Raw genomic sequence first — 14,687 nt, 5'->3', positions numbered from 1 at the left:
AACGATTTTATATAATCCAATTTTCTTCCAGTTTTTTTAAGATCAATCTTCCAGTATTTTGAAAAATATTATTGGCAACCCTGCCCTTGACTGTATTCAACTGCGAACCATCCGAGTAAGCTCACAACCAAATTTCGTCGGGGAAAATTCTGCCGCAATTCTGGCGGCACTTGACGCTCCCGAACGGTCGCCGCTGGCGCGCTAGCAGACCAAGTGGGACCTCCGTAGCGTGCAGTACGACAACCCGTCGACAGTACTCATTTTTCCATCGCCTTGGCGACACAGTTGTGAACCACGCGCAGGCCGAGATCCGAACGGAAAACAGTGAAAAATTTGCAACTTTTTGTACACACAGCAGCGCTTGTTTTTGCTTATTCGGTGTTTTGTGATACCAGCCTTGTGTGCACGCTGTCAGGAGTCAGTTAGTGAGGCGATTCCTTTCTCTCTTCAGGGTGTGTATTAGTGTACGCGTCTATCGTACCGAGCTGCAGTGTGATCCTGAATATTCTTGGAGTTTCGAGAAATTGGTTGTCTGTTCGTCTGACGGGAACACAGGGGAAAATTGTCAGCTTCTCGAGAACAACGATGACCACATACGAGCAAGGATACGCTGGTGCCGTTCATTAGCCAAAAAAGCAAGTTAATTTCGCTAGTACCTATTTTTAAATAGAGAACATCAGCAAAAATCTGTACAGTCAGTACACAGTGAGTGAGTGAGAGCGAAAACTGATGGATACTTCTTACTAAGGGAGAGCAATCTTTTACTCCCCCTGTGATGCAAAAATGTTCTAAAGATCTTGATACGGCTGAAATCGACAATCCATCTCTTTTAACAGGAGATTACCCAGTTGAGTAGAATGCAACCGCAAGCAAAGCTCTCGAGTGCTACGCAGATCGTACAATAAAAATTGCCAAGAACGGCAGAATTTTCTTCGCCAATTTGTGCTTGTCTGTGTAAAGTTTACACGACTTGTGTATTCTGAGTGGTGGTGGGGATGCTGTGCGGATCTGGATGGGAAAAACTCGTATCCTCATTGTAATATCCGGGAAAACGGGGTGCTATCCAGAGTGAGAGAGAGAGTATATGCATGGCTAAGAGTGTTGGTGTATACCGTGTTAGTGTGCGTGTGTTTGTATACAATGAAGCGAAAAGGGACAGCAGTCACCGGAGAGATGATAGTGAGCCAAAATAAATAAATTATCCGTAACCTATATTTTCGCAGTCTCCCATTCCTCGATTGTGTGCGCTTCCCTGTTTCAAGCACAGGCAAATTTTAATCGATTTTATGGCTTTCGGACCACAGAAAGATTGCGCCTAGCAAAATGATGTTTTGATCCGGGTATAGTGGCTTTGGGCTCTTTTATCTTCCAGCGGGAGATCCAGAGAATCAACCTTCTCACTGATTAATGAAAGGCTAGGCGGGGAGCATGCGTTTATCTCTATGAGAAGCCCCTCGTGGTTGGGCAAATTACATGCTTTGCTTTGTTGATTGGGTATAGTTTAGGAATTTGGATTTACAACCCTCTCTCACTGGAAGGGTGGTGTGATGGCGAAGTGAAAGAATCTTTCCAAATTACATTAAATTATTCATTTCTCTTGTTCTTTCCCTCATAGTGGGCATGTAATTTTGAGACAGTTTATGCTTTGAATCATAAATAAGATCTACAAATTATTGTCGACATGAGGTGTGTATCTTTTTGTGTTTTATTTTAAAATGTTTCAGGCTGTGCCAAATTTTCCCACATGAAAATTGTTAAGTAATAATAAATATACTTCCAGATGCATTGGTTACCCAATTTTAATTATTTAATTTTCGTTAATAACGTTTAAAATCTGCTTTTACCATGGTGAGTTGCCTTTCCTTTGTAAATACTCATCATAGAAAGCAGTTCTCCGGCAAACAATGTGGCATTTTTATTTGATTAATCGTCTCATTTCTGGTAACTCACGATTAGTCAAAAGTCAATTAATTATCTCTTAATGAAACACTTTGATTGATAATTTCTTGGCTAAATGTATTTGATCTCTAGTCCAAAGTTCAAAACGTTTCGAGATTGGTAGACAAAAGAATATGCAGGGCGGATTCGATTATATACAGTAGAGTGCCAATGGATGTATGGGAAAAAAGTGATCCACGAATTTTCAAAGCGAATTTGATAAAAAATGTGGATTCTCACGAAAAACTACCCTCTGAAAAATATCAGCTCAATCGGACTTCACTTGCTAGTGTCGCACAGCGGTCAAAGTTTGAGTTTTTTGAAACCCGAAAAATCACCCAGGGGGGGAGTAAAGGAAATCGGGGTTTTCGAAAAAAAAAATTTTGATGCCAAATGTCTTCAAATTGCATGAAACGTCATCTGTCATCATCATTCTACTGTCATCTCGAAAATTTTTTTTTTGTCAAAAATCGACACTCTGGGACTTAGTCGTTTTCTCGGAATACGAGGCAAAACGTATGGTTTTGGATGCCAATGAAAATCGTCATATCGATTCTTCATACGGCACTCCTTAGGAAATGTTGATTTGCACGATAAAATAACCTCTGCAAAATATTGACTCATACGGACTTCATTTACTATTGTCGCAGATCTCGAAATTTTAGTTTTCTGCAAATCGAAAAATCACCCAAGGGGAATTTTTTTTTGTCAGAAATTGACTTTTCGCGTTTGGTCGTTTTGTCTGAAAAGTCGGTTTTTGACGAAAGTTTTTTCTTCGTGATAGCAGTAAATCTCGACGTTTCATGCAATTCTAAGACATTTGACATCAAAAAACTTTTTTTGAGAACACCGATTTCCCCCTTGGGTGATTTTTCGATTTTCAGAAAACTAAAATTTTGAGATCTGCGACACTAGTAAATGAAATACGTATGAGCCAATATTGTGCAGAGGGTATTTTATCGTTCAAATCAACATTTCGCAGCAAGTTCCGAATTAAAAATCGAGATGAAAAAAAAAATGAAAATAAAAATATGGCACTTAAAACCATACGTTTCGTCTCGTATTCCGAAAAAAACTAAGTCCCGGAGTGTCGATTTTTGACAAAAAATTTTTTTTCGAGATGACAGTAGATCTCGACGTTTCAATGCAATTTGAGGACATTTGGCATCAAAAATTTTTTTTCGAAAAGCCCGATTTCCTTACTGAAAAATCCTTGGATGATTTTTCGGTTTTAAAAAAACTCAAACTTTGACCGCTGTGCGACACTAGTAAATGAAGTCCGATTAGATACCATTAGATGCCATTCACGCCGATCGGTTTAGTAGTTTCCAAGTCCATAAGAGTCAGACAGAAAGACAGACATCACTCCATTTTTATATACGAGGGCAGTCCGATAAGTACTTAGCCTACAAAAAAAAACAAAAGTTTTGGAAAAGTGGCGATTTTTTTCTGAACATAGTCTCCTTTTAGCTCGATACACTTGACCCAGCGATGCTCCAACTTCTTTAAATCGATCTGAAAAATACGTTTTCTCGAGGTCTGCAAAATATGCCTCCGTGGTGGCGATGACCTCATTCGACTCAAATTTCTGCCCGGACTTTTTCAAGTTTGAAAAAAAAAATCGCACGGGGCCAAATCTGGAGAATACGGTGGATGGGGCAACAGTTCGTAGTGCAATTCCACCAATTTGGCCGTGGCGACGGCGGAATTTCAATTTTTTCCATTTTTCTAAAATCCGCTGACACGCCTGCTTCCACACACGGTCAAAACAAAACCACGAGTCCTAATCGGCTGAAATTTTGACAGTAGCTGTGTACGAGAATTTACTACACGATAAGTAATCTCGCTTGCGATACTGACACCATCGGGCGATGAGGCAAATTTTTTTTCGGACCGCCCTCGTATATAGATTAATGGGAGCCTGTAAGCTAGTCGTAAGGAACCAAAAACTGAACCGTTTGTACCACGAACAAAGAATCTGAATAAAAAGAAAAAGTTAAGGAATTATCCAAAAGCATTTATTCTACGACATGTCTGGCGAATCACCGAGCTGGGTAGAACACAATATTCATATTAGTATTAGCCACGAAATTGCAAGTGATATTCTGTTTTACTAGGATCTCAATAACGGTCTGCTTTCTGGAGTTCAGAAAGCTAGACCATCTCAATCTCAATTCTAGTCGACACTTCAGGCCCGCCATTCGACCCAAAGTATAAATGGTCTACAACCCAAAAAGCTCGTTATAATTATCTGTTAACACATTGCGAACCGCTCACGAGATTTCTCGTGTTTCGCGTTCCGTCTGTACGGATGGATCACGAAATAACCCGTCTTTTCTACGCTTGGAGTTTAAATCCTTGGTCTGCCAAGAATCTAACAAGGTCTACCGATGGCTCACCTTCGTCTCATCCACATCGAAGGAAATGATCTCATTCGTGGAATGAATCCGAACAAATGAAGCGTGCAAGTTTGCCCCAAAATGTGCGGTCCTTAACACTAAACCTACTGATGTTTCAAGTATACCTATTCCTACCACAACGGGTCAAGTGACCCTTTACGAATAGTTAGGGAATAATAACTCGATTTATATAGTTTTGTTGAGAAACGTGGCATACCATATTTCTTCTGTATATTTTGATATTTTCAAAATAACAATGATTAGCAAAATAATGAAATTGCAATTTTTCACACGCAAAATAGCACGGTAGCTTGGAATGGTTACTGCTAGCTCGCTTGGATAGTCAGCAATACAATTAATTCTAATCATTCACTATTCATTCACAAATACAACACAATATATAAAGCAATAGCAAAAATGTGTAATGCAATAGTTTTATATCACAACCACACATACAAATCTCTCTGATATCATTTGAATGTTTGCATGGTTCAAATGACCCGTTGCGGTAGTTAGGGTAGATTGCATATATTTTTCAGTTAAAAAAAATAACAAGAGAGGAATAAACACTGAAAAATACATTCGATGTATGTTTTAAGAAAAGTAGTGTAGGCAAATTATGTTTGGACAATGTAATTTGCAAGAAAATTTTGACTAAAAGTTTCAAATGGGCCCCTCGTGGTAGGTTTAGTGTTAATGTGTTGAATTGAATGAATTTACAAGTACTCCAGTTGAACTATTCCTAAACCAAGCATTGCAAAAAAAAAACAATTTTATTCCCTTCTTGGATAGATATTTTCAATTTTACGCAAAGCATCCTTTGCGCCACATTCGAAATTTTATACTGAAAACCACGAAATTATTTCATTCAATTCAATCATTCATTACACTGAACATTGCTTTAGAATGAACCAAAATTTGTGAATAAACTATTCGGGAGATTTTATTAGTGGCCAATGGTTTGCGTTGTTTTGTTGCTTAGGACGCATCGAAATTCCAAAATAACCATAGATGTTATAAACACGAGAAGCTCGGCATTATCCGGTGTTCTTAATTGTGTCACATTTACCCGAAAGACATTCACCAGAAATCCAATCACCTGAATGCAGCAATGGAACATCTATCCGAATGACCATCAATATCTGGTAGCAAAACTACATTCCCAAATCTTGCAAAAATATTATTTTCTTTATTTTAAAGTTTACTTCGCTTCACTTGAAAATATGAACTTCTTTTCTAGATGCTTCTGAGTACATTTAAAAATTATAAGCGAAATCAAACCGAAAATCGTTGTTTATCATAAGTGTTGGCAACTTGGCAGTTTGGTATATCATTTTGATACTGGGAATAGTTGAAAAAAAAATTCATCATCTTAAGATTAACTTCGTTTTGAAAAACTAGGAAACTAAAAATGAATTGTGAGACCCACAAAGACCCGTCTTCCAAACAAGAGCCGTAATTTCAAGTAATTCTAGCGTACAAAAATATGGACAGTTTACCCAATCCACTGTACCCACCTAATATGATCATCGTGAAGAGTAACATGGTGGGTGACATCATTTTTCTTTACTCTTAGACAAATGCAAATGTGTTTAATTTTTAGACAGACACCAGGAATTCGACAGGCCGAAAATCCACCCCAAATAATGAATTGCTGATGCACTTTGTTTCGGTACACAACTAACCACCATACACAATTACGAATTCTAAAACTAATTCTGCACAACCGATGCATTCACTGCCTTCTCGCGCAATTACTCCCACTTGATTTCCATTTCACTTGCTGCTGCTGCCATTGCCTCATCCGTTTGTTTTGAGGGGAGGTGGGAACCGTTTAATCTTGCAACAGTACAACAAGCGGAGGATATTTTTTTGCATGCGACGATTTGTGGCTAAATCCCACACTTCTCTCATACAGCGCGTCCGGTCTTCTCTGCACTTCTGGCTTCTGCTTCTGATGACACCGAGTTTGTTCGGCTATTTTTAATTGTTTTGAAACGAATCGCAAGCGAGAAATGGAGGAGATTGTCTTCTACTTGAGCTCAGTACACATCGTACGTATTTTAACTCGTTGTCGTCGGTGGTTAATTAGTGTATTTTGTTCACTTTTTCATAAAATGCAGTGAAAGTAGCGGTGAAAAAAAATATTTCTCTGCGCAACAAAACAGTGTCTCTTTGCATAGCCGATTTTAGGGGCCGGTTCTGTGCGTTCGCGTAAGTTCCTCTGTTTTTGTGAGTCAACAATTATGACAGGCATGTGTAGCAAAAAAAAGCATTGGTTGTCAAAATTGAAGATTTCAAACGATTCTATTTTAGACTCAGCGCACACTTGTTACTTACTACAATGTTTGTTTTCTAGATTAAGATTATAAAACGTTACCTGAATGGCAAATTTAATCCTCATCATTTTGCCAACAGAAGTTTCCCGGTCTTAACCGTATATATAAAATTCCATTTCTCAAATAATATAATTCCGAGCAGTTAATGGAGCGAAACCCGCACTGAACCGCGAATATCATTATTTCGTCGTCCAGCGCAGTGCATTCTAAGCATCACTTCCACACATACATCCACGGAGTGCACCCCCCCCCCTCCTAATACACGCGCATACCTCACCCAAACGCGATCACCTAAAACCCCACAGACCGGCTAATGAAAAACAAAAAAGAAACAGACTAAATAAACAAGAATACCGTAGAGAAAAAAAAAACGATACAATCGCAGACCGGATTCACTCCCTTCTTCGATGTGTGCCCTGAGTATTAATGGTGGCCACCGAAGGTTTACTTTCAGCTCACGGTAGCCGCGAAGAGGTGGACTACTTTTCTTCTGTTGTCCTCCTCGCCAGCAGTCTTCCGTCGCACCTTTTCACTTTCTTTTGATTAGTCTTCTTTTGCTTGGTTTTTTTTCTTGCTGGTAGCCGTTTTACGACATGTGGCATAGTGTATTTTGTGATTTTTTTCCTCCAATTCGGTTTTCGGGTGTTGCCTCTTAACGCACTGAGGGGTCCGTGGTACTCAACAAACGCTGTCAATTTCATGATTTTATTTCAGTTTTGTAGCGATTTAGAAAAAAAAAAATGCGGAAGAGGAACTTTGTTCGCGTCATCTCGTTACGTTCGCTGTGTTATTCTAAATGTGTTTTCTCGCGTAACTTTTGAAAAGGCCCAATGTAACATTTTCGCCATCTTGAGAAAAACGGAGTTGAAGACCCGAACATTATTTTGCGAATTGTCTTGAAAGCTATCGATCTTTATCACTGTTTTCACCACTAGCTGTCCAGAATAACTCCGTAAAACCAATCGTAACTGTTGATCCTTGATTTGAGATTAAGGTTGAAGCCTCGGAGCGAAAAATGTTACATTGGACGTTTTGACTGCCCGCGATTGCACATTGGACATATTACGTTGCACTATAAGACTTTGAAACTAACTAATAAACAACAATCCAAATATCAGCATTTCGTTCTAAAGACTGATTATTATTGTTATCGCTCGTTGAATTGCACTGAAATCGATAACAACACCTGTAAGAAACAAATTTAAAAACGACCGAAGTACGACTGCGAGTTGTTTTGACTGCTTTGTTACTTCGGACGTTTCGACCGTCGGAGGAAAGTGGCGTCCGAAGTAACAGCCGGGTGCTTAAAATCCGAATCTGTACATTGGATGTTTTTTGTATCGGCGACAAAAAGATGAAGAAGATAGATACGTGAACGATTGTTTTTGTAATACATTCAATGATTAAAAACTAATAGCGTGCGTCCATTAACTCGATTTGTTTACATTTGTTACATAGGACCTTTTCAAAAGTTACGCGAGATTTATGCTTGTAAAGCGCATATTGAATGAAATGTTGCCAGATTTCGCTCAAATTTCAATTCACGTTTGTTAAATTGTAGTCAACTGTTGGGGACGTCTTGATAGTTCTACTGATAGAACTAGTTGGATTCGCCGTTGTTTTTGCATACCGCGACTATACTTGTTTTACTTGGATCTTTTGACGTAGGACTACGTCTAACCGGAATATATGGGGGGTAAAATGAAAGTCTAAACACAGAACATGCAGGAAAAAATGAAAGATTTCGAATGCTTATAACTCGAACATTTCGTACTGGATCAGAAAGGTTTTTGCATCAATTGATAGAGAATATTTCTGCGCATCTACCGCAATCAATAAAATGTTATTTTTCGTCAGATGAACAATTGAATAACTGTAAAATGTTAAGCGTTATCTAAACGCCCTAACTGCCTCGTTTTTATTGGCTCGATTTACAGTTTCCCCAACACTGCCATCAAAACCAAGCAGCCTTGGGGAAATCGGCATTGCAAATACATGAAAGTAGGGGGACTTTTGTTCTCAATGATTCAAATGTTCCCTAACACAGACTTCAAAATCAAGCAGCGTTGGAGAAATCGGCATTGCAAACACTAGAAAGTAGGGGAAACTTTTGCTCTCACCGAAATGTGTTTCCTAACAGAGATTTCAAAACCAAGGTGATTGGCATTGCAAATTCATGCAAGTTGGTGGTATTTTTGTTCCGACTGAAATGTGTATCCCCAACACAGACTTCAAAACCAAGATTTCTGGGGAAATCGTCTTTGCAAATATATGCAAACTGCCAGTACTTTTGTACTCGCTTGCCTTTCTGCAGACTAGAATATGTTTCCCTAACACGATCTTCTAAACATAGGAACCTGGGAAAATCATGCAGACTCTAGAGGCGAATGAACTTTGAAGTTCAAGCAAATTCGCGGTTTGAGAAGTACGTACACTTGAGAGATGCAAACTTCAGAGGGAAATGCAAAAAAAAAATCGCTTGATAATTCTTCCGTTCACATATTTTGTCCTAGGCATCGTACCAAACGTAAAAGGACTGTCATTAAATTTACTTGTAACGAAGAACATAATGTATCACAATGCATGAATTGATTTTACATGACATTTGTTCAATCTTTTTACTCACAATGCAAATATATTGAATTCAATCAAATTCGGAAATTGTGTGTTTTTTTAAAGAATTTAATCAATACAAACAAATGATTTCTGAGCTAAGGTAGTTCCACGTCAACCTTGCGGTTATATCATATTTATGGTCGACTTAGCCGATAATGTAGAGCATTTGAGGTGTTTTTTTTTTGTAGCTCCTTATGTATATACAGTAGGGCGCCAATGAAAATGGTCATCTTTAATTTCAAAAAGTTACCTCATAAAAAATGTTTTGGTGCTAGATGCCTTAAAACTGCATGAAATGTCGAGATTTATTGTTATCTCGATTTTTTTTTGCATTATTGACGCAGAACTACGATACTATTAAACTTAATTCGTTTGTTTATCTCACTTGACATTATTTTCCAATGAGATGAAATTTTCTTTTAGTAGTTTTTCTCTTCATTTAAAATATAACTCGTAGAATTACTTACCTGAATTAGAATTCATCACATGTTGAGTAAACGGTTGCCTTATCGGATTTTCTTTAATTAAAGGTTGTTCTTCCGTCATGGCTCTATCGTTTCCGGAGAAGTAGACGAATTAAGACTGCTTTTCTATGTTCCTATTTTTCAGTGTTAACTCTTTGCGGTCGTATGTGTGCTCTCAGCCATCACTGCAAGTAATAACGCTGAATGATTATTCAACCATATAATAATTCACACTTTTCCTAGACTAATTAAAATGTCTAGTGAACCTGTTCACGAACTAATACGGAGCTTATATGAATAATATATAACGATAGTCGGTAGTTTAGACAAAAGAGGTCATTTGAAAAATTTTAAATCTATTCTTAGCTTCAAAGAAAAAAGTTGACTGGCTTGGACTCAGGCATTGACTCGGTCGAGAGTTGCTTGTAGTTGACGAATACACATATGCTTACGGCTCCCAGCGTAACTTTGAGCATGCATTCCGGAGCGAACAATCCGCACGGTAGCAAATCAAATGGCGAAAATTGTAATTCCTTCTCCTTCTTTGAATTACAGTGGTTCAAAACTATAAAGTAATTCGCCTCTAGCCTTGAAAAAGGCAAATTAAAAAATCTAAATGAACTCTCGTAACATTTAAGAAAATAATTTTAAAATTGACTCTTAGCCTCAAGAATGACTGTTTATTGTCCGATAATTATTTTATTTTCAATTTCAATAATTGGTTATATCTCGAGAACGATTGATCCTAGAATAAAATGTTGTATATAGTTTTTCATGTTGAATTTGATGTCGATTTTATTTTTATGTTCTTTTTTTTAAATGGTTACGATTTTACAATGTATTGAAATTTCGTATATTTTCAAAAATAATTCATAACTCCATTTTGGTGAGTTCGAAACGTCACCACTAATACGTCAAAATTTATTAAAAATCTTTTCCAATATAAATACAGGTCGGACTCGATTATATACAATTTTAGACTCGATTATATACAAATTATATAAAAAAATATTTTTTTTATATTTCAGATATGACTTATTTCAAGCGAAAATGAAATATTTCAGCGTTAAAGCGAAAGTTAATTGGCTATTACGAGTACAGTGAAGTAAAAATCGTGATTTTTGTAGATTCTTCATGAAGATTCACCAGGAATTGTTTGAAATGATATCACAGCGAAATTATAAAAAATAGAAGTTGGGTGTCAAAGAACAAATTGTAGAGCGGTTAGAGAGCTTTAATATGGTTGATAGGAACATTCAAGTTTCATATGATTATTTTTTTTTTTTGGATAAAATTCAGAATAACACATTTAAAACTACTAATTATTGAGTTTTTCACTTCTCAAATGTTACTTGAATCCACCAATTTGGAAGTTTCACAACTGTGTCCTGTATGGAACTTTCTCATATTTCAAATGGCAGCAACAGAATTGTCGTACCTAGCGTAATTTTTGAATTAGAGTCAGTTTAAGGCAAACAGAGCCCGAAACAGTGAAAAAGTTCAATAACTTGTTGAAATTCGAACATATGCGCAAAAAATAGTTTTCATCTAATATAATCATCTATCACTCTCTATCACCAAAGAATGTTTACATGATCAAATATACAAAAAAAGGTAGGTTTTATCTATGATATAACCACAATGTTTACGTGGGACTACCTTAGCGTAGCAATCATTCGTTTGTATTGATTAAATTTTTGATTGAATGAAATAATTCCCAAGTTTGATTGAATTCAATATATTTGCTTTTTGAGTAAAAATATTGTATAATTCCATATAAGGTCAATCCATGCATTGTGATAGATTATGTTCTTTGTTACAAGTAAATTCAATGACAGTCCTTTTACGTTTGGTATGATGCCTAGGACAAATTATGGGAACGGAAGAATTATGAAACGATTATTTTATTTTACGTTTCCTTCTGAAGTTTGCATCTCTCAAGTGTACGTATTCCTTGAACCGCGAATTTGCTTGATTTTATGAACTTCAGGCACTCAGTTTCGATTTTGACATGTACATTGATCGCATATTGTTTAATCAATAGGCATTATCGTAGCAAACTTTTATGAAGGCATATCCTTTAATGTAATCTTGAATAACCGAGCCAAAGCGTTGTGTTCGTACCTGCTTTTGTAATCCGTGTTAGGAAAACACTTTTCAGAGTGCAAAAAAAAACCATGCGAGTGCAGAAGTACCCCCGGAAGACCGTTTTAAGGAAACATATTCTAGTTTGCACAAAGGCAAGCGAGTACAAAAGTACTCGCAGTTTGCATTTATTTGCTGAGCCCATTTCCCCAGATATCTTGGTTTGAAGTCTGTGTTAAGGAAACACATTTCAGTCGGAACAAAAATGCCCTCGACTTGCATGTATTTGCAATGCCGATCTCTCCAACGCTGCTTGGGTTTGAAGTCTGTGTTAGGGAACACATTTCGGTGACAAAAAAGTCCCCATACTTTCATGTATTTGGAATGCCGATTTCCCCAATGCTGCTTGGTTTTGATGGCTGTGTTAGGGAAACCGTGGATCGGGCCAATCAAAATGAGGCAGTTAGGGCGTTTAGATAACGCTTAACAATTTACAGTTATTCAATTGTTTATCTAACGAAAAATAGTATTTTATGACCTGCGATAGAAGCGTGGAAATATTCCCTATCAATTGATAAAAACATCTTTCCGATCCAGTAAGAAATGTTCGAGTTATAAGCATTCGGAATCTTCCATTTTTTCCTGCATGTTCTGTGTTTAGGTTTTCATTTTACCCCCCATATACTCCGGTTAGACGTAGTCCCACGTCAAAAAAAAAAAATTAATACGCAAAACAGTTAAAAACATTGAAAAAATTGGTGGCAATATAGCTGCCACTGCCCGGCTAGCGTAAACTGTTTGTGGCAATATGGTTGCTACCTGCCCGGCTAGCGGTAAACACTTGATGTTAGTTTCAACAAAAACACTCAGCAGATCCTAAACAGTTCATATGCATTGAAAACTTCAAAAAATTGACTATTTTTCAATGACTTCTAGGGAAATTTGCTCTCGGAACGAAATCGATTGGAGTGATTTTGATTATTGGCGTTACAGAAACTCCAATCTTATAAAATAATTTTTTTCCGATCTTCAGATTTCCAGAAAATGACCAAAAATCGTCAAACAAAAACATTGCCATAAACCTACACTTTTCATTCTGTAGGAGGTTCGATCCAATGGCTTTTTTTCCTACATAACAATGTGTGTTCTTTTATCAAAGTAATACTTTAGAAAAGTTTACATCGTTTTGCAATTTATAAGATTCTGATTTTTGTCAGGTTTGGTTTTTGTTTCCGCACATGCAAGCTATACAAAATTGAATGAAATTGATAGTAAGTAGTAATAGTAAAGTAATGTCTGGAAGTTGCATGAAACGTCGAGATCTAGTGTCATCTCGAAAAAAATTTTTTGGCAAAAATCGACACTCTGGGACTTTCGGAGTACGAAACGAAAACTATGGTTTTCGGGTACCAACAAAAATAGTTGTCTCAATTTTTCATTCAGAACTTGCTACGAAATGTTGATTGGCACGATAATATACCCTTACAAAGTATAGGGTTGGGGAAAAAGAAATGTATTGCTGATCGAAATTTGATGCTTTATTTAACATAACATGTTCGCAAACTTGTTGCCATTTAGAAGGCAACTTCATTATCCCCCCCTTATAAACCCCCCCCCCCCTCCCTCCTTATTTGCAGAAAACTTAGACAGCCAGTTTTCGCAAGCCTTTTTTGAGGCCAACTTAGTATCACCAAGAGCGTTTTGCATGGACCGGAAGAGATGATAATCACTTGGAGCCAGGTCCGGACTATACGGTGGGTGCAATAGGACATCCCATCCAAGCTCCCGTAGCTTCTGGCGGGTCATCAAAGATGTGTGAGGCCGAGCGTTGTCCTGGTGGAAAACAACACCATTCCTATTGATCATTTCTGGCCGCTTCTGGTCAATCGCCTGCTTCAAACGGTCAAGCTGCTCACAGTAGAGAACCGAGTTGAGGGTCTGGCCATAGTTGAGCAGCTCATAGTGGATGATTCCCTTCCAATCCCACCAAACACACAGCAAAATCTTCCTGGCCATCAATCCGGCCTTGATGATGGTTTGGGCCGGCTCACCGCGCTTCGACCATGACTTTTTTTCGCTTTAGGTTGTCGTACGTGATCCACTTTTCATCACCAGTCATCATCTTCTTCAAAAATGGGTCGAGTTCGTTCCGTTTCAGCAGTGCATCAACTCGTGTGGCACCCATACACCCAGCTTTTTTGGAATCCAATCTTCTGCAAATGGCTCCAAACGGTTTTATGGTCTATACCCAGTTCCTGGCCAATCGAGCGAGTGCTCACATGCCGGTCTTCTTGGATGATTTCAACGACGATTGGCCTACCAGTACGGGGTGTATTTTCGAGAGCCACTACAACTGAACGAAATCGATCAAACCAGCGCTGTACTGTGCGAATCGTTACAGTTTCGGGTCCATAAACTACACGAATTGTTTCAGCCGCCTTCGTTGCAGTTTTACCTCGCAGGTAGTAAAAACGTAAAATATGGCGAATTTCTTGCTTGATGGACTCCATCTTTGAAGCGCTATAACTTGAGACTGAAAAGGACAATCACAACACAGTCAAAACGACACTTGTAGCACAGATTGTCGTCTTTAAATAGCCGTATAGTATGACCCGATGCGATAAGTACAACACAAGATATGTTAAAGTGTTGCCATATATTGACTTTTTCCCCAACCCAATATTAGTTTATTCGAATTCATTTATTAGTGTCGCAGACGTTAAAATTTGAGTTTTTTGAAAACCGAAAAATCACCGGAAATCGGGGTTTATAAAAAAATTGATGCCAAATGTCTTAAAATTGCATGACACGTCAAGATTTACAGTTATCGAAATTTTTTTTTTTGC

At 37.7% G+C, this 14,687-nt stretch overlaps 1 protein-coding gene across 4 annotated transcripts in view; it reads left to right on the top strand.

Moving 5' to 3' along the window:
- LOC129770781 (protein boule) overlaps window positions 1–14,687 on the top strand; it is a 111,595-nt gene that overhangs the window by 24,962 nt on the left and 71,946 nt on the right. For 2 of the 4 annotated variants that reach the window (XM_055773849.1, XM_055773848.1), the window contains exon 1: window positions 228–452. The exons of the other annotated variants lie outside the window; for them this stretch is intronic. The gene's annotated coding sequence lies outside the window, so the exon portion shown is untranslated. Of the gene's footprint in view, window positions 1–227; window positions 453–14,687 lie in introns of those variants that run through there. 4 annotated transcript variants of the gene reach the window in all.

This window comes from Toxorhynchites rutilus, chromosome 2 (genome assembly GCF_029784135.1).
Source record: "Toxorhynchites rutilus septentrionalis strain SRP chromosome 2, ASM2978413v1, whole genome shotgun sequence".
In the NCBI taxonomy this organism is placed as follows: domain Eukaryota; kingdom Metazoa; phylum Arthropoda; class Insecta; order Diptera; family Culicidae; genus Toxorhynchites; species Toxorhynchites rutilus.
This window is presented reverse-complemented; position numbering and strand designations above follow the sequence as displayed.